The 26,382-nt window shown below is 38.1% G+C and overlaps 1 long non-coding RNA gene across 1 annotated transcript; it reads right to left on the bottom strand.

The window, feature by feature from the left end:
- Positions 1-717: 717 nt before the first annotated feature.
- Positions 718-26,235, bottom strand: LOC138844405 (uncharacterized). The gene is made up of 3 exons (XR_011380186.1): positions 26,099-26,235; positions 4,364-4,449; positions 718-844 (listed from the first exon to the last, which is right to left on the bottom strand). It is a non-coding gene; the product is annotated as an uncharacterized lncRNA (long non-coding RNA).
- Positions 26,236-26,382: the final 147 nt, after the last annotated feature.

Raw genomic sequence — 26,382 nt, 5'->3', positions numbered from 1 at the left:
TGGAACTAAAGGAAAAAAGAGACAAGGCATATTGTTGAAAAAATTTTTATGTAATAAAAAGCTACTGTTGAGGTTTCAGAGAAAATAGAGCAGCTTAGTTCAGTCCTTATCCATTTCTTTGACATAAATATTTCTGAAGAACAAATGATGACTCTCTGATTTAAAGTCTGAGTGCTGAACAATTCTTGATAGAAGCATTCAGAGTACCAGTCAACTGTATTTAAAGCCCTACAGTTGCTATTAGGGAACGGACTATTCCATTTCAGAAAGGATTGACTCAGACTAGAAAGAAAGAAAGAAGAGAATTAAGTGGGTAAGAAGAAAAACTAAAGTGGATTAATCTCTTTAGAGATTTTCCTTGGCCACGTATGTCTAAGAGTTAAACTAGAGAATCCAGAATGAATGCTCTTAAGGACCACATTTAGAGAGCAAGTCCTATTTATCATTATTTTTAAGGTAATTATACGTGTGTGTGTGTATATTCAAGTCTTAGAAAGTAGCTGTTATCAAGATATTCTTATGGGCCGGCGCTGAGGCTCAGTAGGCTAATCCTCCACCTTGCGGCGCTGGCACACCAGGTTCCAGTCCCGGTCGGGGCGCCGGATTCTGTCCCGGTTGCCCCTCTTCAGGCTAGCTCTCTGCTGTGGTCAGGGAGTGCAGTGGAGGATGGCCCAAGTGCTTGGGCCCTGCACCAACATGGGAGACCAGGAGAAGCAGCTGGCTCCTAGCTTCAGATCAGCACAGTGCGCCGGTCGCAGCGCGCCGGCCGCGGTGGCCATTGGAGGGTGAACCAACGGAAAAAAGAAGACCTTTCTCTCTGTCTCTCTCTCACTGTCCACTCCACCTGTCAAAAAAAAAAAAAAAAAAAGATATTCTTACATTATTTTATAAAGTCACAACTCAAATAATTCTAAGCTTGCATTAAGGGCAATTAGATGACCCAGTAGATGCAAAGGAATTGGAATTTCTAATATCATTCAGATGTATAGACTGGATAGAAAAGCAGAATCCTCCAAGAATGGTGCTTTATTATAACTGATCCCTATTGAGGTGGACAGCAACCCTTTCATAGTTCCTATCACCATTTGATGGATAGGAAAAAATAGATCACAACAACTTGGATTCCCCATGAGTTAAAACATCTATGTCTCTCCACTGGTGAGAGAATTTATGGTTTCCTAATCTCAAGTGTATTAGAAGAAATAATGTATCAATAAAAATTACAACTTAATATGATTCTAAAAGATAGATTCAGAACCCAGAGCTGGCGCTGTGGCTCAATAGGCTAATCCTCCAACTTGCGGCACCAGCACACCAGGTTCTAGTCCCGGTCGGGGCGCCGGATTCTGTCCCGGTTGCCCCTCTTCCAGGCCAGCTCTCTGCTGTGGCCTGGAATTGCAGTGGAGGATGGCCCAAGTGCTTGGGCCCTGCACCCACATGGGAGACCAGGAGAAGCTCCTGGCTCCTGCCTTCGGATCAGCACGATGCGCCGGCCATGGCAGCCATTGGAGGGTGAACCAACGGCAAAAGGAAGAGCTTTCTCTCTGTCTCTCTCTCACTGTCCACTCTACCTGTCAAAAAAAAAAAATAATAAAAATAAAAAAAATTCAGAACCCAGATTATTTAAATTTTAGTAAATTAAGTCAGTGATAGAATTGAAAATCTGAACACCCTAGAATTTATTTTATACTTAAGGTGCATATGTTTTTGCCTATTTCAGACTTACTAGACACTCCTATTTAATTCTTTAAGGCTTGTTTCAAATAACCAACTCTTTGGTGAAGTGCTCTTTGACCTCTCTGCAAATGCACACATCCTCTCTCACAGTACTTATTGTTCCTCATGTGAGTTTTCAGAACATTTTGTACATAATTCTACCATTATGTTATTATTAGTTGTTATTACCTATTATTTATTAGATTATGACATTATCTAAAGTATGGGTAGTACTCTATTAGTATGTTCGTTCCCAGGGTTTAATACAAACCAAGAGTTCCCATTAAAATAAGGATTTGGTGGAATGATGGATATCTAGTCAGTTCCACTGTCAAGTGACTACAGATAGAACAGCCGCCACAGACACCATTTTTTTAGCCATAAAAATTCTCTGTTTAGTTTATTTGAGTCTCTTAGATCATGCTTCATGAGTGTCTTCTTTTTAAAGCCCTCTGTGGACTATGTTCAGCCAAAAAAAAATTTTTAATATCCACTGACTTCAATTAAACACACTTCCCATCTGGAAGGGATTTTAAAGCAATTCTCAGAAGTCGAAGTATTTTTTTTTTTTTTTTACAGCTTTGGTAATAAATTATAAATGTATTATGGGAGAGATTATATGTGTGGATCAAGGTTTTTCAACTATACTTAAATGCATTGTGTATGATTCATTAGGAAACACATCAACTACTAAGAAACAAAAAGCTGTAAGCAGCTATTGAAGATTACAGAGTAGATTGGATTCTTGTGAGTACCCGATAAAGTATTTCAAAGGTAAATGATCAAATTACCAAGAGTTCATCATTTCATCTCATATATTTTTAAAAAAATATTGTGATTAAATAGCATCAGCCTAAAAGGAAATCCTGAAGTCATCTACAGATGTGACTCCATTGTGAAGTACTCCAATTAAAGTTGCTCACTAAAATCCAGCTAACTTAGAGGCAAATGCCAATAGTCATGAGCACCCAGTGATCATTAGACTGTTGAAAATCAAGATCCTTCTGTTTTATGTTTACAAACATTTGTTTCTTTTTTTTTTTAACTTTTATTAATGAATATAAATTTCCACAGTACAGCTTATGGATTACAATGGCTCCCCCCCCATAACTTCCCTCCCACCCCCAACCCTCCCCTTTCCCTCTCCCTCCCCCCTTCCATTCACATCAAGATTCATTTTCAATTCTCTTCATATACAGAAGATCAGTTTAGCATACATTAAGTAAAGATTTCAACAGTTTGCACCCACATAGAAACACAAAGTGAAAAATACTGTTTGAGTACTAGTTATAGCATTACTTCACAATGTACAGCACACTAAGGACAAAGATCCTACATGAGGAGTAAGTGCACAGTGACTCCTGTTGTTGACTTAACAATTTGACACTCTTGTTTATGGCATCAGTAATCACCCTAGGCTCTTGTCATGAGCTGCCAAGGCTATGGAAGCCCCCTGAGTTCACTGACTCTGATCATATTTAGACAAGGCCATGGTCAAAGTGGAAGTTCTCTCCTCCCTTCAGAGAAAGGTACCTCCTTCTTTGATGACCCATTCTTTCCACTGGGATCTCACTCGTGGAGATCTTTCATTTAGGTTTTTTTTCCCCCAGAGTGTCTTGGCTTTCCATGCCTGAAATACTCTCATGGGCTTTTCAGCTGGATCCGCATGCCTTAAGGGCTGATTCTGAGGCCAGAGTGCTGTTTAGGACATCTGCCATTCTATGGGTCTGCTGTGTATCTCACTTCCCATGTTGGATCATTCTCTCCCTTTTTTATTCTATCAGCTAGTATTTGCAGACACTAGTCTTGTTTATGTGCTCCCTTTGGCTCTTAGTCCTATCATTATGATCAATTGTGAACTTAAATTGATTACTTGGACTAGTGAGATGGCATTGGTACATGCCACCTTGATGGGATTGAATTGGAATCCCCTGGTATGTTTCTAACTCTACCGTTTGAGGTAAGTCAGCTTGAGCATGTCCCAAATTGCACATCTCTTCCCTCTCTTATTCCCTCTCTTATATTTAACAGCGATCACTTTTCAGTTAAGTTTCAACACTTGAGAATAACTGTGTATTGATTACAGTATTCAACCAAAAGTATTAAGTAGAACAAACAAACAAAAAAATACTAAGAGGGATAACGTATTAAGTTGTTCATCAACAGTCAGGGCAAGGGCTGACCAAGTCACCGTATAAACATTTGTTTCTATCACATTTATTGTAATTTCTTTCATGTAGTGTTTTCCCTTATGTTTGTACAGATGGAAAACTGAAATTTTTGGCCAGGTGCAGGAGATAAAGAATTACTCTAGAATTCAGTGATTGTTTCAGCCTGGGCCATACATAGAAGGCAACACTGCAGCAATATCCTCAGCAACTGCGAAGTTTGACAGCCCACAGGATATACATAAATAGCACTGAACTTAATTTTAAAAATTCTGTAAAGCTCAGTAATTAAATAGCTTTTCCTGTTAGGAAAGTCAGGGAACTCCTGGTCCACCAGCAACACATTAAGGATATAGCATCAATCCCTTAATCCAAGCAGGTTTTTTGTATTGAAAGTGATAAACTAATTTTGAGGTATATATGGAAATGTGGAGAACCTAGACTATTCAACATATTCCTGAGAAGGAAGATTATATTACCTTATATTACTCCAGTAAGCCACAGAGACATAGTCCAAAGATAAAGCCATGGGTTGGAGGAAATGAACAAGTATCTCCACAAATGCCTGAAAATAAATGTAGAAATTCAAGAAACAATAAGGAACACAACATGATGCTCCCAAAGGAAAACAGCACTTTAATACTAGAATGTAAAGATGAAGAAATTGAAGAAATGCTGGAAATGGAATTCAAAAAATTGATTATGGTACTACAATTTTTCCATGAGATTTTAAACAAAGTGAAATATTAGAGATGAAGAATTAAATAGCTCAAATGAAAAAAGTAGTGGAAAGCCTTCACAACAGACTCAGTGAGGCAGAAGAAAGAATATCCAAGTTAGAAGAAAAATCTCTGGAAATTTTGCACTCAGACAAAAAAAAAAAAAAAAAAAAAAACAAGAAAAATTAAAAACAGTGTAAAAATCCAAGATATGGATCTTAGGAGTTCCTGAAGGTGTGGGAAGAGAGAATGAATTAGAAAGCCCTTTTAGTGAAATAATTACAGAAAAGTTCCATAATTTGGAGAAAGGGATGTCCAAGTACAGGAAGAACACAGAACTCCCAATAGACATGACCAAAAAAGATCTTCAACACAACACATTGTAGTCAACCTTTCCATAGTAAAACATAAAGAAAAGTTTCTAAAATGTGCATGAGAGACATGCCAGATGACTTTCAGAATATATACAATTAGACTCAGAGTGGACTTCTCATCAGAAACACTACAGGCTAGGAAAGAATGGTGAGATATATTCCAAGTCTTAAGAGAAAGGAACAGTCAACCCAGTACACTAAACAAAGGTGAAATAAAGTCCTTCTATGACAAACAGAAATTGAAAGAATTTGTTACCACCTGTCCAGCCCTGCAGAAGATGCTTAAGGGTATACTGCACACAGAACATGGAAGAATGAAAAGGAAGAAAATGTCCCAGTAAAAGTACAAAGGAAATCCAAAGTAAAAAATAGGAATATCTTTGGAAAAATGGGAGGGCAAAGTTGTTACTTACCAAGAGTCACTTTGAATGTAAAAGGCCTCAACTCTCCAGATAAAAGACACAGACTGGCAAAATGGATTCAAAAACAAAACCCACCTATTTGCTGTCCACAAGAAACACATCTCAGCAACAAAGATGCACATAGACTGAAAGTGAAAGGTGGAAAAATATATTCCATGTTAACATAAACCAAAAAGAGCTGGTGTAGCCATCTTAGTTTCAGACAAAATAGACTTTATCACAAAAACTGTGAAAGAGACAAAGAAGGGCACTATGTAATGATTAAGGGATAAGTTCAACAAGAAGATGTAACTGTTATAAATGTACATGAACCTAATTACAGGGCACCTGGTTATTTAAAAGAAACATTAGGGGATCTAAAGGGAGACATAGACTCAAATACAATAGTAATGGGAGATGTCAACACCCTACTTTCAGCAATGAACAGATCAACAAGACAGAAAATCGGCAAACAACAGATTTAATTGACACTATAGACCAAATGGACCTAACAGATATCCACAGAACTTTCCATCTTATAGCTACAGAATACACATTCTTCTCATCAGTGCATAGAATTTTCTCTAGGACAGACCACATGTTAGGCCATATATAAAGCAAGTTTCAGCAAATTCAAAAAAATCAAAATCATACCATGCATATTCTCTGACCACAACAGATTGAAGCTGGAAATCAACAACTCAAGAATCTGTGAACATATGCACACACATGGAGACTGATCAACATGCTACTCAAAGAATACTTGGTTACAGAAAAATACCAAAAGAGAAATCAAAAAAAATTCTGGAAATAAATGAAGATGACAATCCAACATATCAGAACTAATGGGATATAGTAGTGTTTTTTTTTTTCCTAGAAGCCTTTTACTTAAGAAACACAAGCTTCATGCATTTCATAAATACAACTTTAGGAACATTGTAATTCTCTTCTTCACTGTAAGCACCCTCCTACCCCTCTTCCTCCTCCCACCCTATTCTCATTCTTATTTTTTTTTACTAAGATCTATTTTCAATTAACTTTATAACACATACAATTAACTCTATACTAAGTAAGGAGTTCAACAAATATATATATAAAAAAATAAACTTCCTTAACAGTTGAGGAAAAAAAGAAAAATAAAAGTCCAGGACCTGGTGGCTTCACTGCTGAATTCTACCAGACATTTAAAGAAGAACTCCAATTTTTCTCAAGCTATTCAAAACAATTGAAAGAGGAGGAATCCTCCAAAACTCTTTCTTTGAAGCCAGCATCAGCTTAATTCCTAAACTTTAACAAGATACAACAAAGAACAAGAACTACAGACCAATTTGTCTGATGAACAAAGATGCAAAAATCCTCAAAAAAATACTAGCCAATTGAATCTAAGAACATATCAGAAAGCTCATTCACCAAGAACAAGTGGGATCTATCCATGGCATGCAGGTTTGACTCAACATTCACGAATGAATAAATGTGATACATCACATTAACAAACTTAAGAACAAAAAAATCATATGCTTATTTCAATAGATGCAGAGAAACCATTTGATAAAATATAACATCCTTGCATGATGAAAACCTTAAGCAAACTGGGTATAGAAGGAAAATTTCTCAACACATTCAAGGCACTTTATGAAAAACCCATGGTCAGCATCTTACTGAATAGGGAAATGTTGGAAGAATTCCCACTAAGATCCAGAACCGGAGAAGGATACCCTCTCTCACCATTGCTGTTCAATATAGTCCTAGAAGTTTTAACCAGAGCCAACAGACATGTAAAAGAAATCAAAGGAGGAAGTCAAACTATCCTTATTCAGATGACATGATTCTATAGGTAGGAGATCCAAAAGACTCCACTGAGAGACTTTTGGAACTCATAAAAGAGTTTGGTAAAGTAGCAGGATATAAAATCAATATAGAAAAATCAACAGCCTTTGTGTACACAGAAAATGTCACAGCATTTAATTCCAAAAAGGAATAAATTTAACCAAGATGTCAAAGATCTCCACGATGAGAATTATAAAATATTAAAGAAAAGGGGACACTAACCCACTGTTGGTGGGAATGCAAACTGGTTAAGCCACTATGGAAGTCAGTTTGGAGATTACTCAGAAACCTGAATATAACCCTACCATACAATCCAGCCATCCCACTCCTTGGAATTTACCCAAAGGAAATTAAATCGGCAAACACAAAAGCTGTCTGCACATTAATGTTTATTGCAGCTCAATTCACAACAGCTAAGACCTGGAACCAACCGAAATGCCCATCAACAGTAGAGTGGATAAAGAAATTATGGGACATGTACTCTATAGAATACTATACAGCAGTCAAAAACAATGAAATCTGGTCATTTGCAACAAGATGGAGGAATCTGGAAAACATTATGCTGAGTGAATTAAGCCAGTCCCAAAGAGACAAATATCATATGTTCTCCCTGATTGGCGACAACTGAGCACCAAAGGGGAAACCTGTTGAAGTGAAATGGACACTATGAGAAACAGTGACTTGATCAGCCCTTGTCCTGGCTGTTGATGTACAATTTAATACTTTATCCCTTTTAATATTTTTTTGTTGTTGTTCTAGTACTATTGGTTGAACTCTGTAATTAACACACAATTATTCTTAGGTGTTTAAATTTTAACTGAAAAGTGATCTCTGTTAAATATATGAATGGGAATAAGAGAGGGAGGAGATGTACAGTTTGGGACATGCTCAATCAGACTTGTCTCAAATGGTGGAGTTAGAAATGTGCCAGGGGATTCCAATACAATCCCATCAAGGTGGCATGTACCAGTGCCATCTCACTAGTCCAAGTGATCAATTTCAGTTCACAATTGATCACACTGATAGGTCTAAGAGTCAAAGGGATCACACAAACAAGACTAGTGTCTGCTAATACTAACTGATAGAATCAAAAAGGGAGAGAAGATCCAACATGGGAAGGGGGATACACAGCACACTCATAGAATGGCAGATGTCCTAAACAGCACTCTGGCCTCAGAATCAGCCCTAAAGGCATTCAGATCTGGCTGAAGAGCCCATGAGAATATTTTAGGCATGGAAAGCCAAGACACTCTGGAAAGAAAAGAAAAAAAGAAGACCTAAATGAAAGATCTCTGTGAGTGACATCCCAGTGGAAAGAACGGGGCCATCAAAGAAAGAGGTACCTTTCTCTGAAGGGAGGAGAGAACTTCCACTTTGACTATGACCCTGTCGGAATAAGATCAAAGTCGGCGAACTCAAAAGGCTTCCATAGCCTTGGCAACTCATGACTAGATCCTAGGGAGATTACTGATGCCATAAACAAGAGTGTCAAATTGTTAAGTCAACAACAGGAGTCACTGTGTACTTACTTCTCATGTGGGATCTGTCCTTATTGTGTTGTCCAATGTGAAGGAATGCTATAACTAGTACTCAAACAGCATTTTACACTTTGTGTTTCTGTGTGGGTGAAATCTTTACTTAATATATACTAAATTGATCTTCTGTATATAAAGATAATCGAAAATGAATCTTGATGTGAATAGAATGGGAGAGAGAGCGAGAGCTGGGAGGGGTGTGAGTGGGAGGGAAGTTATGGGGGGGGGGGAGCCATTGTAATCCATAAACTGTAGTTTGGAAATTTATATTTACTAAATAAAAGTTAAAAAAAAAATTAAAGAAAGAAATAGACATTACAAAATGGAAAAAATCTTCCACTTTCTTGGATTGGAAAACTAGACATCATCAAAATGTCCATACTACCAAGAGCAATTTACATATTTAATGCAATCCCAATCAAAATGCCAAGGACATTCTTTGCAGATCTAGAAAAAAATGTTAAAATTCATATGGAAACACAAGAAACCCCCAAATAAAGCAATCTTACACAACAAAAACAAAGCCAGAGGCATCACAATACCAGATTTCAAGACATAATACTGGGCAGTTATAATCAACACAGCCTGGTACTGGTACAAAAATAAATGGATAAATAAATGGAATAACATGGAAAATCCAGAAATCAATTAATGTATATACAACCAACTTATTTTTGACAAAGGTGCTAAATACAATTCCTGGAGCAAGGATAGTCTCTTCAACAAATGGTGCTGGCAAAACTCGATCTCCATGTGCAGAACTATGAAACAAGACCTCTTCCTTAAACTTTACATAAAAAATTCATTCAAAATGGATCAACAAGCTAAATCTATGACCTGATACCATCAAATTATTATAAAACATTGAGGAAACCCTGCAAGACATTGGCATAGCCAAAGACTTCTCGGAAATGACCCCAGAATCAGAGGCAATCAAAGCCAAAATTGACAAATGTGATTACATCAAATAGAAGCTTCTGAACTGCAAAAGAAACAATCAGCAATGTGAAGAGGTGTGGGGAGCAGCCCGGACTGGACTGAGTTACTGGAATTAGGACTTATTCTATGCATCTGCTCTCCCACAATATGGCGCTGGGAGAGAAGTAAACAGCTTCCGCACAGCTGCCTCCAGTTCAACCAATAAACTGTAGGACTTGCTCCTGATTGGAGAGCAGCGTACTCGGCGTGTGGGCAGCCGAGTTGGGATTGGCGGAGGAGGACTATAAAGGAGGAGAGAGACGGCATGCACCAGGAACATCTAAGGGGAACATCTAAGGGGAACATCTATCTGAAGGAACACCTGTGCAGCCCCCCGAGAGAGCTGGCCGGCGGTGTGCCGCTCCCCTGCGGAAGTGGGGAATGTGGCCAGGGGGAACTGCCCTTCCACGGAGGTGGAAGGGATAGTAGCCAACCCGGGAAGAACCAGCAGCAAACCCGGGGAGGGCCGAGCAGACAAAAGAACAGCGCAGGGTCTTGTGTCGTTCCCCCACGAAGACGGGGAGCAACAAGAGGCAACCAACAGAATGGGAGAAAATATTTGCAAACTATGCAACTGATAAAGGATTAATATCCAGAATTTATAAAGAGCTCAAGAAACTCAACAGCAACAAAACAAACATTACATTTAAGAAATGGACAAAGTACTTGAACAGGCATTTTTCACAAGAGGAAATCAGGAAATCCAAATGGCCAACAAACACATGAAAACATGCTCAGGATTACTAGCTGTCAGGGAAATGAAAATGAAGAACACAGTGAGGTTTCGCCTCATCCCAGTTAGAATGGCTTTCATACAGAAATCAACAAACAATACATGTTGGCGAGGATGTTGGGGAAAGGCTACCCTCATCCACTGTTGGTGGGAATGTAAACTGGTGCAGCCGCTGTGGAAGACAGTATGGTGATACCTCATAAACCTGAAAATAGATTTACCATATGACCCAGCCATTCCCATTCCCTTGGGGAATTTACCCAAGGGAAATGAAATCAGCATATGAAAGTTATCTGTACTCTCATGTTTATTCCAGCTCAGTTTAGAATATCTAAGATATGGAATCAACCCAAATGTCCATTAACTGAAAAGTGGATTAAAAATTATGGAATATGTACAGCACAGAATACTACATAGTGGCAAAAAAATAAAAATACTGTCATTTGCCACAAAATGGATGCAACTGGAAAACATTATATTTAGTGAAATAAGCCAGCCCCAAAGGGACAAATACCACATGTTTTTCCTGATCTATGGTAATGAGTAGAGTACCTGAAAGGTAATCTATAGAAGTGAAATTGACACTTTGAGATGTGATGACCTTGAATAGACCTTGTCTCAACTGTTGGGGAACAGTTGTTTTTTTTTTTTTTAACTTTATGCTGAGCTCTTTTCTTAGTGTAGAGATAATCTTATGTCTATAAAATTACTGAAAACAGACCTTATTAAAAAATAAGAATGGAAATATGAAAGGGAGGAGGAAGAAGGGTGGGAGTGTGGGTGGGAAGAAAGGAAGGGTAGGAAGAATCATTATGTTCTTACAGTTATAGTTATGAATTGTATGAAGTTTGTATACTTAAATGTTTCTAGGTAAAAAATAAAAAGAAAAAAAATGCTTGAATTCTGAGTCTTGGTGCTGCTACTTATGAGTGGGGGCTCTGAATAAACTTTTTTTTTTTTTTTTTTTTTTAGTGGAAAGTAAAATAGCAGGGTTTGTTAGAGAAGGGACATCCATAAGAGCGGTTAGGCACCTCTCCAGACAGAACCTGAGAGAGTGCCCAGTCGCTCAGACTGGGGGAGAGCGGGGTTACATGGTTGAGTGGAAAGAGTACACCTGGGCAGGCCAGGCGGGCAGCTCAGCATAGAGGCAGAGGGCTGAGCACCTAAACTTTCTTATATATAAATTAACACTTTTTTTTTTTTAACTGTACAGACTAAGTTGCAGAATTTATGTTAGATACCTAGCACAATATCAGACATAGAAAAACAGCTCAACAAATGTTGTGTGGTTTTCATTAGAATTGCAACTATTCATTTCAGTTAAACACTCTCCTTTCTGAATGTCCATGAGAATCATCAATAAAATAATGAAATTCAGGACCTGCCCTCAGAAATTATGTTTTTGTTTTAAAGATTTATTTATTTATTTGAAATTCAGAGTTATACAGAGAGAGGAGAGACAGAGAGAGAGAGAGAGAGAGAGAGGGAGAGAGAGAGGGAGAACTTCCATCCGATGATTCATTCCCTTATGGCTCCAACTGTGCCGATCCAAAGCCAGGAGCCAGGAGCTTCTTCTGGGTCTCCCACGTGGGTGCAGAGGCCCAAGGACTTGGGCCATCCTCTACTGCTTTCCCGGGCCATAGCAGAGTTGGACAGGAAGCAGAGCAGCCAGGTTATGAACCAGCGCCCATATGGGATGCCAGTGCTTCAGGCCAGGGCGCCAACCCACTGTGCCACAGCGCCAGCCCCCAATTTTTAAATTATTAATGGGTTTTTTTGCTTTTCTTTGTTCAAGTCTGAGGTACCCATTTAGAGGAAGATTAGAACTTGTTACTAGAGAAACAGAGGGAGTAAAGAGGTCAGATTCTGCTATTAACATACAAAATAAGATTATGAAGTAGTCAAGAAGCAGGGCTACAGTTCAGAGAGCAAGTTAAGAAAGAAGGATGATCAGATTGCTTCATTACCTCCATTAAAATATCGAGGTCTTGGAGGACCGAGCTCACCTCCAGCTATATCTCCTACGGTACAGAACTACTTCTTTACCCATTACAAGCTTTTTTTTTTTTAAAAAAAAAAAAAAAAAAAAAAAAAAAAAAACAAGACAAACTTACTATTTGTTACTCAGTGGCAGAAGGAAGAGATGGGGGGAGGAGGGGTGCATAGGTGTTTGGTGAAGAAGTTAACATGCCAATTGGGATACCAACATCCCATATTGGGAGTGCCTGTTTTGAGTCCTGGCCCCACCTCTCATCCAGCTTCCAATGTGCAACTTTTGAGACAGCAGGTGATGGCTCAAGTACTTGTCTCTGCTACCAAGGTGGAAGACCTAGCTTGAGTTCCTGTCTCCTGGCTTCAGCTTAGCCTGGCTGTTCAACATTGGTGGAATAAATTAACAGATGGAAGATCTGTGTCTGCCTTTCAAATAGAAATGAAAATAAATTAAAGTACTTTTTAAAAAAAGAAAAATGGTTCTATTAATTTTAATGGGGGAAAACTATGATGTATTCCTAACCCAGAATATGAAAATGATATCATAGGCCAAAAAGTATATCAAGAAAAATGTTTATAAGAAGTACAGGGTGGAAAGTGGGGTTGGGACCATGGTATGGCCTCTGCATTACAAAATAAAGCCCTGAATATCCTCAAAAAAAAAAAAAAAGAAAAATGTTTATATAAATAAAACAAAAATCTCAAATACATAGTTTCAATGGAGAATGTAATATTACAAGCATTTGCTTGACTTGCCAAAAGGTGGGTAGCCTTAATAGTGGGTGATAGCGCCAGGAAGCAATTCTTCAAAACAGAGTGAAGAATTAGTTAATCACTTTTCAGGCAAACATTTCCATCTGAATCACATACTCTTTAGAATACTTTGTTGTCTTCAGAATTTCATTATAATTGTTTCATAGTTTTCTAACTTCTATTTTAGCATTAAGACATTGGCACGGTTCAAAATCTCACTCCTTGGTATGACCTTTATGTCATTTTTTTTCAATTGCTTAAGCAAAAAAAAAAAAAAAAAAAAAATTGAATTATGGTTCACAGAACCATAATGCCCATGGTAGTTATTCTAATAAATTTGGTTCAGTCATCATAACATTTTTGTTTATGAAGAATTTCAAAGTACTATCATTTTTATGTACTATATACGTGCATATGCAGTATGTAGTATGAGTGTATTATGTAGAATATAGCAGGAATGAGAAATGTGAAGGAAAACTGGAAGAAGAGAGAGCTGTAAGAAACATAAAAAAGAAAGACTAGTGGTGAGCATTTGGTATAATAGTTAAGACACCAGTGGAGACACCATGTCTCTCATTGTAGTACCTGGATTCTGTGCCATATTTAGCTCCCAATTCCTTTCCTGTTAATGCAGACCTGACAAACAACATGGGATAGCTCAAGTAATTAGCTTCCACTCACCCATATAAGAAAGCCAAATTGAGTTCCCAGCTCCTAGCTTCAGTCTGGCCCAGACATGGCAACTGTGGGCATTTGGGAAGTGACCCAGGAGATGGGAACCCTCTCTCCCTCTCCTTTTTTCTGTCTCTGTCCCTTAAATAAATATATATGTATTTTAAAAATAATGAGATCTCCACCAAAAAGTCCTTGACCAGGGATAAATGTACAATATGCTGGTTTTGTGTTTGTTGAGATCCCAAAGACTCTCAAACCTTGCAGTGAATCCCTGGAAAATGAAGGCACTGGTTTTAATTTACATTATATATGCTGAAGCTCTAAATCTGAAACTTGAACAGAAAAAGAAAAATTATAAATATTTAAACCATCTTTCAAGGCAGACATTTGGTACAGTAGTCAAATCACCACTTGGAATGTCCTATCAGAGTTGCTGGAATGCTTCCTACTAATGTGCACCCAGGGAGACAGCAGATGATGGATCAAGTGCTTGGGTACTTCCACCCATATGGAAGAGCTGGAGGGAGTTCTGAGATCCTGTCTTCGACTTGGCCCAGTTCTGGCTATTGCGGCATTTGGGAAGTAAAACTGCAGACAGAAGATCTCTCTGTGTCTCTCTTTCAAGTAAAATGAAAATAAAACCAGCTTTCAATCATTATCTAAGTTACTAGTCAAACTCCTTTACCCTGCCTCTAGTATATGTGGATACACACACACACACACACACACACACACACAGAGACAGGGCGGGGGTGGGGGGAGACTGAGCATGGTGACAGAATTAAGTGTTAGAATAATTTTTTTTTAAAGATTTATTTTTATTTATTTGAAAGAGAGAGGCAGAGAGAGAAAGAGAGAGAGAGAGGTCTTCCAACCACTGGTTCACTTCCCAAATGGCTGCAATGGCCAGAGCTGAGCCAATCCGAAATCAGGAAGCAGGAGCTTCCTCCGGGTCTCCCACGTGGGTGCAGGGGCCCAAGGACTTGGATCATCTTCTACTGCATTCCCAGGCTATAGCAGAGAGCTGTATGGGAAGAGGAGCAGCCGGGATGCTGGTGCTTCATGCCAAGGCTTTAACCCACTGCGTCGTAGCGCCAGTCCCTAGAATAATTTTTTAAAGTAATTCATATGGAAAATTTTGGTGGGAGGAAGAGATCTGTACATGAATGAAGCTACCTAAATAAACAATGCTGCATGTAAATACAAACAGATTTTATAGTTATTTTAACTACTTTCAGCAGTTCACTTCACCCACATTTCTTTTGACACCTTCAATTACTGTCCAAATTTATAGAATGAAAATTTCCTTTGGCCATTGAGAAATACTTTTTCCTATTCAAAGAGTGGGAAACATTATTATCTTTAGTAATATGTTTTTTTCTTCTCATCTTCAAGGAGAAAATGATCAAAAGGCAGTTATAGATAAAGGATTCTTTAAGTCTTTGATGAGAAGGATCATACTGGTTTCAGAGGCTTTGTGGTAAACTATATCATAACTTTTAAAATTTCATATGTGGAAATTAAATTTCTTGAGATCAAAGACTAGATTATTATTGACCTGTAGATTTGGGGACCCAATATATTCACACAATCCACCATTGCTGGATTGGAGCTGGAGGAAGCTAGGGTATCACAAACCAAAAAATGTCGGTGTCTTCTAAAAGCAGAAAGAGAGGCCGGCGCCATGGCTCACTTGGCTAATCCTCCACCTGTGGCACCAGCACCCCAGGTTCTAGTCCCAGTTGGGGTGCCGGGTACTAGTCCTGGTTGCTCCTCTTCCAGTCCAGCTCTCTGCTATGGCCCGGGAGGGCAGCAGAGGATGGCCCAAATGCTTGGGTCCCTGCACTCACATGGGAGACTGGGAGGAGGCACCTGGCTCCTAGCTTCAGCGCCTGCTGTGGCGGCCATTAGGGGAGTGAACCAACGGAAGGAAGAACTTTCTCTCTGTCTCTCACGGTCTGAAACTCTACCTGTCAAATTAAAAAAAAAAAAAAAGATTATAGCTTAAACACTAACAAAAAAACTTTCTTTGTATCTCTTTAAAAAAAGAAAAAGCAGAAACAGAAAGGAAAAATATTCCTCCCCAGAATCTACAGACAGGAACATAGCCCTGCTGACACTTTGATTTCTAGTTCAGTGAGATATACGTTGAACCTTGGACCCACAGAACTGTAATATAACACATTTGCATAGTTTTATGACATTTAATGGTAATTTGTTATAGCAGCAAAAAAAAAAAAAAAACACAAAAAATTTAATAACTTTACAATCTATTTATTTCTTTAACATTCCAACTTTGGTAAAATAGAAATTATATTTAAGAGAATATTTTCCAAAATAGAAGGCTAACTAAAAGTTTCAACATTTCATAACAGTAATATTATACATAAAAAATCTTCACTCACAAAAAGACAGCTAGATCTACATGAGATGAAAATCCTATGATACAAAAGAAAGTAATTTATAACATCAAAGAATAATCTTGTAGGTCTTTTGAAGGATTTACACAATAACTCTTGTCACAATGAAACCACATCAGTTCTTTTACTCAGTTTTAGAGTCAATACTACTTACAGTCCAATGATAAAATATTCTAAGACTGTAAGAAGTGATTGCATTAAAGCTATTTGTCATGTGTACTCAATGTATTCGAATTCTAAGATTTTGCTGTGTGAATAAACCCAAACTTAAGATTTACAAGCAGATATCAAAGAAAACACATCAATATCTGGAACTTATATCATAGGAAAAAGTAGTTTAATAAAGGAAATAGAAAAAGTAATAATTGATCTTCGGGCAGTGTTGACTTTCTGCAAGCAAAAACAAATGCAAAGGCAAAGGCAGTTTCTTATGAAGTGAGAAATGTGAATTGAATTTAAAAAAAAATGAAATGAGACACCCTAATGTACTCAAAATGAAACCCCTAGGACATCATATGAACTGAGTATTTTCTATGACAACATAACATTCATCAGCATGTTTAATTAGAATTCAGGAACAGGATATCAAATATGTTCTATGCAGCATTGTTAAATATTAAAAGATATTTTAGAAAACCTTACCTCTGATGGAAAGGAGTTTAAAGATTTTTGGAAGCAAGGAGTGGGCATGTACTGCAGCGGGACACTGTACTCTGTGGGACATCCTCATCCTATCAGAGTGCTGGTTCCAGTTCTGGCTGCATTGCTTCTGATCCACCTTTGTGGTAATGTGCCTGGGAGGCAGCAGATTAGGGCTCCAGTACTTGAGCATCTGCCACCAACATGGGATACCCAAATCAAATTCTTGATTCTTGGCTTTGGCCTGCCCAGCCTGGGCTGTTCCAAGTATTTGGGTAGTGAACTCGTGGATGGAAGAGTGAACTTGCTCGCTCACTCGCTCTTTCTCACTTTGTTCCAGGTATTTGGGTAGTGAACTAGTGGGCAGAAGCTCACTCTCTCTGTTCTATGTAGCTCTGCCTTTCAAGTAGATGATACATATCCAGAAATATAGCTGCCAAGTACATGATACAAATTGAGAAATGCTGAGAAAGTCACTTTTAGAGAAAAAAAAGTATGTCTCTTACCAGTCCTGTAAGATGACTTAAATTTCCACCATCAATCTAACTCATCAACTGTTCATTTAACCAGAAAATATTTGTTAAGTACCACATACCAAGTTGCATCAGTGACAATTTGGGGACATTTGAAATGAACCTTCTTTGGAAAAATTAACCTAAGTAATCATTACCAAATGGTAACGTGTAATTATGAAAGACACCTTCCTCTTTTTCATCCCTAATTCCACTAAAAAATTACAGTAGCCCTTAGTTGCTTCCCAATTACCATTTTATACAAATTGGCACAGGAATCACGCTTCCAGTGTAGTGGTTATCATGTTCGCATCACAAAATTGGCACAGAAATCTTTAAAAAGTCATAATTCTCATCATCTTTTACTATTTACTATTCACCAATAAGAACCTGCCTGTCCAGTGACTCAATTATTCAGAGCTCTAAAAAAGAACAAATAAACAAAGCACCAGGTGAGGTGAAATGAGGAAAAGTTGTGGAGTGCTCTTCAGGAAATGGCTAGAGCTTGATCATGTTTAAAGGGTGTATAGGCTGTGATAAGAAGACACAAAGGAGAGATCATTGATGATAATACGATGGAGTGGATGAATTTATTTTCAGATCATATCCTTCTCTGGGAAGAAAGATAAGAGTTCAATGTTTGATGTGTGTATGACTGAACTACAGACAATTATAGAATGCAGAACTTAAAACAGATGTTTAGTAAGCAACCCATACAGAGTTGGCAAATTCATATTATAAGGATGGAAGAGCTTCTGATAAAGATAAATTGTGGGGAGCAACCCGGACTGGACTGAGTTACTGGAATTAAGACTTATTCTATGCATCTGCTCCCCCACAATATGGCGCTGGGAGAGGAGAAAACAGCTTCTACGCAGCTGCCTCTTGCCAACTTGAGTGATGACCTCCAGGAGCTGATCCTGCTCCTGATTGGAGGAGAGCAGCGTACTCGGCGTGTGGGCAGCCGAGTTGGGATTGGCAGAGGAGGACTATAAAGGAAGAGAGAGACAACATGCACCAGGAACATCTAAGGGGAACACCTGTGCAGCCCCCGAGAGAGCCGGCCGGCGGTGTGCTGCTCCCCCGCGGAAGTGGGGAATGTGGCAGGGGGAACCGCCCTTCCACGGAGGTGGAAGGGACGGTAGCCAACCCGGGAAGAACCAGCAGCAAACCCAGGGAGGGCCGAGCAGACAAAAGAACAGTGCAGGGTCCTGTGTCGTTCCTCCACGAAGACGGGGAGCGACAATAAATATTAAAGAAAAGGAGCAAAGAACAAGAAATAATTTCCTGGAAATTCCTCAACAGAGGTATGGAATGAATTCAGAGAAAGAGCATAAAATAGGGAAATAAAAGAAGAAATGTTTTAAATTTTAATAAAGGTTTTTGACGGTATCCATTCTATTTGCTGTTAAACGGATTTCATATGGGGTGGTGCAATTCAAAAAAATGCTCTGTGACATTCTTTCTGATTCTCCTCTGGGTCAGGTAGGTTTTGATATTAAGCAGGCTAAATGGCTCCAATTTTTCTTTTCTAGGAATTAAATAAACCAGAGCTGCTTTTTTGACTGTTTATAAAAAGAAGAAAATGAGCTGCCAAGACACAGTTAATAATATTGCATATGTTTGAATGTGTCACAGAGGAACTTTTAACAAACCGTAGCATGACATCTTGTTTTAGCATACCCCCAGCCAAATAACTCCCCAGATTTCTTACTCTCAAAATGGTTCCTAAGTGCAAGCTGGTAGCCAAACAATAATAATTAACCAAGAAACACTGCTTAGTCAATAGAAAAATTATAGTTGCTTTAAGGGATTTTGCCACAATAATCTTATTTATGTTGGAGTAGCTGAAGGCTAAATGTGTCTTAATATATCAACATGAGTTTATACAGAACTTGACTATGAAGAAAGATATCATTTGAGGAAGCTATCAAAGAATATAGACCCTTCATGAAGAGATAGGAATCAAAGAATGAAAAAGTAAAACAAGAAAGTTTATACAGTTTCAAGACTCTTAAATTCCCATTATCTCAATAGTGCTTCACAGATCAATAGGCAAAGGGATAGCGTGTACTGCCACATCCTTATTCATTGCCCACTGTCAATTGATTATAGTCGGTTGATCTGCTATAGGACTGCAAGCAATCACTACCAGTCAATTCAAGTTAGCATGCTTTTGAAAACAAACTTCCATCCCAATACATTCAAAAGGTGTCAAGAAAAACATTTTGAGAGTATTTTAAAGAATTGTGAGAACGGAAGATGACTATAGTTCCATGAGTCCATAATGCAGGAGAATGACATATTATGATCTAACATCATCAATCTATAAATCCATCCATCTTCTTGTCCATCCATCCATCAACTCATTCATCTATCTATCCACACATTTTTTGTTATGTTTCCATCTATCACAGGCTCCTGTAAGCTACTGATTTAGGAAGAGCCTTAAATTGTTATTCTGAATTTTGTTCAAATTCTAATTACCTGCAAAAAACACACAATTGCACTTGTGATGATCTCATATTAGCTTTATTCTATGTAACCTGCAATTTCTAGGGACAAATCCTTTGATTCCTTAGAAATAGGGAAAGCATTGCTGTTTTCTGTTACTCATGTTTTCCTGGAGTAAATGCAAGAATGTGATTGGTTCATGGAGGAGGTAGGAAGACAATGACCAAGTCATTTGGAAATACAAGCAGCCTTCAAAAAGTTCATGAAAAATGTTGATTACCTTTAAATCCTGCTTTCTCATGAATTTTTTGAAGCCCATTCATATACTGTGGAAGTAAAGCTTAGAGAACACTAACTTTCTGAGAACTGGAAAGCCCTCTTGGTGGGGGAGAACAGACAGGCGGCTGGGTGCTCACGACTGTGGGAAGCTTGTTTGCTAAGACTGTGAAAACACTGAGACTGCATGGGAGGACTCAGGATGTGGGTGGGACTTTTGAGTAGTCACTGTGGGAGGCTCTACAGGATCAGGGCTCCCTGGTTACCTGGTGAGGGACATGCTGGGAAATCTGAGCTTACACTGAGGACTTCAAATATCCTTTGTTAATAATATACCTTCTGGGGCTAGCACCCAGGCACTACTCTCCATTGAGGAGAGGAGCTCACCTGAGTCTATGCCAACAGACAAGAACAAACCTGCCCTCTGATTGAAAAAAAAAAAAAAAAAAAAAAAGATTTACCATGTCAAACCTGGGTGGGTAACCTCAGACATGTCCTTCACCCTGGAGCACAAAACAGAGCTATCTGCCCACATGCCTCTTAAGTATTGCCTGAAAGCAGACACTCCACTAATCCACATAGACTTAGGCCAAAGATAAAAGGCAACACAGCAAAAAAAACAAAGAAACCAACCAGTATCCCCACAAACACTGAATAACAATTCAAGAAACAAGAATAAGGAAAACATAACACCCCCAAATGAACCTCAAACCTCACCACAGTAAAATATAAAGAAAAGATTCTAAAATGTGCCCATGAGAAATACCAATTATTTTCAGAGGATCTCCAATTAGACTCAGAGTAGACTTCTCATTAGAAACACTACAGGCTAGGAGATAATGGTGAGATATATCCCAAGTGTTAAAGAGAGAATAACTGTCAACCCATAACATTATACCTTGCAAATCACTCATTAATGAACGAAACTGAAATAAAGATCTTCTGCCGGTGCCGTGGCACAGTAGGTTAATTCTCCGCCTGTGGCACCAGCATCCCATATGGGTGCTGGTTCTAGTCCCAGCTGCTCCACTTCCAATACAGCTCTCTACTGTGACCTGGGAAAGCAGTAGAAGATGGCCCAAGTTCTTGGGCCCCTGCACCCATGTGGGAGACCTGGAGAAAGCTCCAGGCTCCTGGCTTTGGATCGGCCAAGCTCCGACCCTTGTGGCCAATTGGGGAGTGAACCAATGGAAGGAAGTTCTCTCTCTGTCTCTCCCTCTCACTGTCTGTAACTCTCTCAAATAAAATAAATAACATCTTCAAAAAAAAAAAAAAAAAGGCAAGCTCTTCTATGACAAACAGAAATTGAAAGAATTTGTCACCACCCATCCAGCCCTTCAAAAGATTCTTAAGGATGTGCTGCACACAGAAACACAGAAACATGGTCTTCACTATGGAAGAAGGTAAAGGAAAGAAATCTCCCAGGAAAAGTACAAAGAAATCCAAAGTAAAAAATGGGAATTTTTTTTTAAAAATGGCAGGGCAAAGTCATTACTTATCAATAGTCACCTTGAATGTAAATGGCCCCAACTCTCCAGTTAAAAGACACAGACTGGCTGAATGGATTAAAAAACAAAACTCATTGATTTGCTGCCTACAACAAACACATTTCATCAACAAAGATGCATGTAGACTAAAAGTGAAAAGATGGAAAAAGGTATTCCACGCCAACAGAAACCAGAAAAGAGCTGGTGTAGCCAACCTAGTTTCACACAAAAACTGCTAAGACAAAGAAGGGCTCTATGTAATGATGAAGAGATCAATTCAATAGGAAGATGTGACTATTATAAACATTTATGCACCTCATTACAGGGTACCTGGCTATTTAAAAGAAATGTTAAAGGATCTACAGAGAGACACAGACTCAAATACAAAAGTAATGGGGGATTTCAATATCCCACTTTTAGCAATGGACAGATAAACCAGACAGAAAATCAGCAAGGAAACAACAGATTTAATTGACACTATAGTCCAAATGGACCAAACAGGTATCTATAGAATTTTCTTCATACTACAGCCACAGAATACACATTCTTCCCAGCAGTGCATGGAACATTCTCTAGGACAGACCACATGCTAGGCCATTGAGTAACTCTAAGCAATTTCAAAAAACTGAAAATATACCATGCATCTTCTCGGACCACAATGAAATGAAGCTGGAAATCAGCAACTCAGGAATCACTAGAAAATACGCAAACACATGGAGACTAAACAACATGCTCCTGAATGAACAGTGGGTCATAGAAGAAATCAATAGAGAAATAAAAAAATTTCTGAAAACAAAGATGATGATATAACATAGCAAAACTTATGGGATATAGAAAAAGCAGTTTTAAGAGGCAAGTTTATAGCAACTGGTGCCTTACATCAAGAAATTGGAAGTAAATAAGTGAGTTATCTATGCATCTCAAGGATCTAGAAAAACAACAGCAAACCAAACCCAAAACTAGTAGGAGAAAAAATTAAACTTAGAGAAGAAATCAACAAAATTGAAACAAAAAATACAAAAGATCAGCAAATAGATCATATGTTACACCATGAAACAAGTCTTAACAAATCTGAGGACACTATCATTTTGACCAGTAACTTTTATGGCCACAATAATATAAAATTAGAAGTCATAATGGGAGAAATTCTGAGCAATTCACAAGCACATGTGAATTAAACAACATGCTCCTAAACAATGCAGGGGTCAATAAAGAAACTTAAAAAAAGTCTTTAAACAAAAACAAAAAAATTGAAAAGACACTATACCAAAACCCACAGGAAAAAAAAAAAGCAGTTTAAGAGGAAAGCTGTGTCACTCTTTTTCTTTCTTTTTTTAATCACTGTAACAAAATACCTGAGAGAAGTTATTTATAAATAAAAGTGGTTTATTTTGGCTTATACTTTTAGAGGTTCACAGTCCAAGACTATGTCATCATTGGTTCAGCCATCTGGTGAGGCCACAAGATGTCAGTGGCACAGCAAGTCATTAAACAATCACATGGTGAACCATGAAGGAGAGACAGCAACTAGATACAACTCCAGCTTTCAAAAATTTTACGTATATGAGAGGCAGATAGGAAGAACAAGGACTCCTATTCGCTTGTTCATTTTCCAAATGCCCACTTTAGCTCCAGGCTGGACTGGAACCAAAGCTGAAACTGGAAAGGCAGGAACCCAATCCAGGTGTCCTACATGGATTGGGAATCCAAATACTTGAGTTATTGCTATCACTGTTGCCTTCCAGAATCTGCTTTAGCAGGAAATTTGAGTCAGGAGCTGGAGTTGGTTATCAAACCAAGGGACTCTGATATAGGATGCTGGTGTCTTAATGAGTGTCTTATCACTAGGCCAAATGCTTAACCTCCAACTCTAGCTTTTATAAAGATTCTTATCTTGAGAACTACATTTTAAGGACACACCCCCAATGACAAAGGTCTTTTATTTGAGCCTGAATTCTAAATACTGGACTCTACATACATTAACATGAGATGTTGGGGTTCAAACATTAAACAGCAGCCATGAGTTTGGAGATATAACCTATACAAATCGTATCAATTTTATGGCAATACATGGCTACATCAAAAATTAAAAAAGGGCTTAAATAAACAACTTAATATTCCACAAAAGGAATAAGAACAAAGACAAACTAAGCCTAAAAGTAGCAGGAGGGATTTGGGGGAGTGACCCAGCGCATGGAAGATCTTTGTCCCTCCCTCTCTTTATATAACTTTGCCTTTCAAGCAAATAAATAAATCTTTTAAAAATACAAATGACTCCATGACTTTTGAAATAAGTAAAATAAATAAAATCTTTAAAAACACATACCAAAAAAATAACTAACGTCAGAACAGAAATAAATGAAATAGACACTAGAAAAAGATGAAATTGACTTGGCTTTTTGAAAAAGTAAACAAGATTGAAAAATCTTAACTTAGAATAAGTAATGAAAAAAAAAAAGACTCAAGTAAGATCAGAAATGAAAAGGAGACATTGTAACTAGTAAAACATAAGTATAAAGGATCAGAACAGATCCAAGATGGCTGAACAGGGGAAAGACATGCTGCTTTTGATCACAGGAAGATAACAGAAAAAAAGTGGAGTAACTGCACTCCTAGGGAAGAGTTGGAGAGAAATTTGCAGTGGAAATTCTACAGAAAGAAGAAAAACACCATGAAGCAGAGTAGACAGTAGAAACACAGAACAATGAGTGGGGATACTACAGCAACTCCCTCAAAAGGTTGATGGAAAGTGCTTATTGCTTAAAAACTACAAGGGGCTGGTGCTGTGGTATAAAAGGTTAAACCTGAGGTACAGATTCTAGTCCTGGCTGCGCCTCTTCCAATCCAGCTCTCAGCTACGACCTGGGAGAGCAGAAGATGGCCCAAGTGCTTGGGCCCCTGAACCCACGTGGGAGACCCAGAAGGAACTCCTGGCTCCTGGCTTCAGATTGGCTCAGCTCCAGCTGTTGCAGCCATTTAGGGAGTGAACCAGCGGATGGAAGACCTTTCTCTTTGCCGCTCATTCTCTGTAACTCTACCTCTCAAATAAATAAATAAAATCTTTAAAAAATAAAATAAAAATTTTAAACTATTCACTGACTTAAAATTTTTTTGTACCAAAATAAACCTACCTTTTAATTCTATTTCTAGGAACTTTTGGAAGAACACTTACACTATCCTCGTGTGGACACAATTCATATACAAATATGTAAGGTTTATATAATCATATTTTATATAATTATATAAAATCTCTATATGAATATGCAATTTCCATGAATGCATATAATTTACATATACAAATTTAAGCTCCATGCTATGTTAAACTAAGAAGAAACTTAAAAGATTAAGGTAGTCACACCATTTTGTCTCTACCAGTTATGTATGGGAGTTAGTTCCTACACATGTACACATGATGTTTTTAAATTCCAGTGAATTTAGTTTTAGCTCACTGTGGATTTTAGAAGTCAATATGATCAGTCAGCCTTTTAATAAAACACTATACATGTTCAATAACAATTCATCTGCCTTTATTTTGCTTTTGAAAGAATCACATTTTTATACATTTTCACTTCTTGTATGAATCTGTCAGCTGTAGCAAGCATAATGTATTACTTTGATGTATAATCTCTAAAAGTTTAGACATATGGTACGTTGGTCTGTTCTTTTCCTTTTTCACAGGCCTTGCAAATATTAGGAGGCAGGTCTGGCAACTAGGTAATCCACTGCTCAATATTCAGCAAAAAGCCAGTGCATTTCTCACTTTTACTATCACATTTAATTATGGTAATACTCCCCATTAGGTAGATGCTGTTGCTTAGGCAGAAGATTTCTGCTGAACAAACTATCAGCCAAAGGATCAGTCAAGCCAGGAAAATGAAGCTGCTTCTCACCTCCATTACTTAGTTTTCTTTGTCTTCTAAGCACCTCACCCTATTAGCTGTCCACATGCACATCTCGGCCAAAATGATTTTGTCTGACCCTCATCAAATGAAAATGGAGCTTTTTGGTTTTGGGTTTTGTCATTATTAAAGTAGTACTGCCTAATTTTGCTCTTTTATGCACATCTTCTTTTCAAGATTCCCAAGGGAGGAACACAGGAATTAGGATACCAAATTATATCTGAAATTTTTGAAGGTTTATCCTGAATTTTACCTTAGGACTTAACTAGCTGCAGTAGAATCATATTTTGGCAAAACATTTTTGAAATCTAAACACTTTTTAAAAAAGAATATTCACTTTCTATGAAATTTTCTAAAACTATTTGTATTTTATGCTACCTATGTACCTGTCAGCATAGATAGCTAAGAAACGAGAATTATCATTAATTTCTAATCAATCACTTGCTTTCATCACCATTATTGATATCTCTGCCAGCATACAAATAAATCAAATCATTTGCATCAAAAGAGCTTAACTTTATTAGTAGATAATTTACTTACTATAAGGATTCTTCTAGGGGGCTGGCATTGTGGCTTAGTGGGTAAAGTTATCCCTTGCGATACCAGCATTCCATATGGGTGCCAGTTCAAGTCCCAGCTGCTACACTTTTGATCCAGCTCCCTGCTAATGCATCTGGGAAAGCAGAAGATGGCCCAAATCCTTGGGTTCTTGTACCCATGTAGGAAACCTGGATGAAGCTCCTGGCTTCAGCTTGGCCCAGTCCTGGCCATTGCAGCTGAGTGAAGAGTGAAAGAGCATATAACAGTCTCTCCCAATCTCTCTC

The sequence above is a fragment of the Oryctolagus cuniculus genome, chromosome 11, assembly GCF_964237555.1.
Source record: "Oryctolagus cuniculus chromosome 11, mOryCun1.1, whole genome shotgun sequence".
Lineage (NCBI taxonomy): Eukaryota > Metazoa > Chordata > Mammalia > Lagomorpha > Leporidae > Oryctolagus > Oryctolagus cuniculus.
This window is presented reverse-complemented; position numbering and strand designations above follow the sequence as displayed.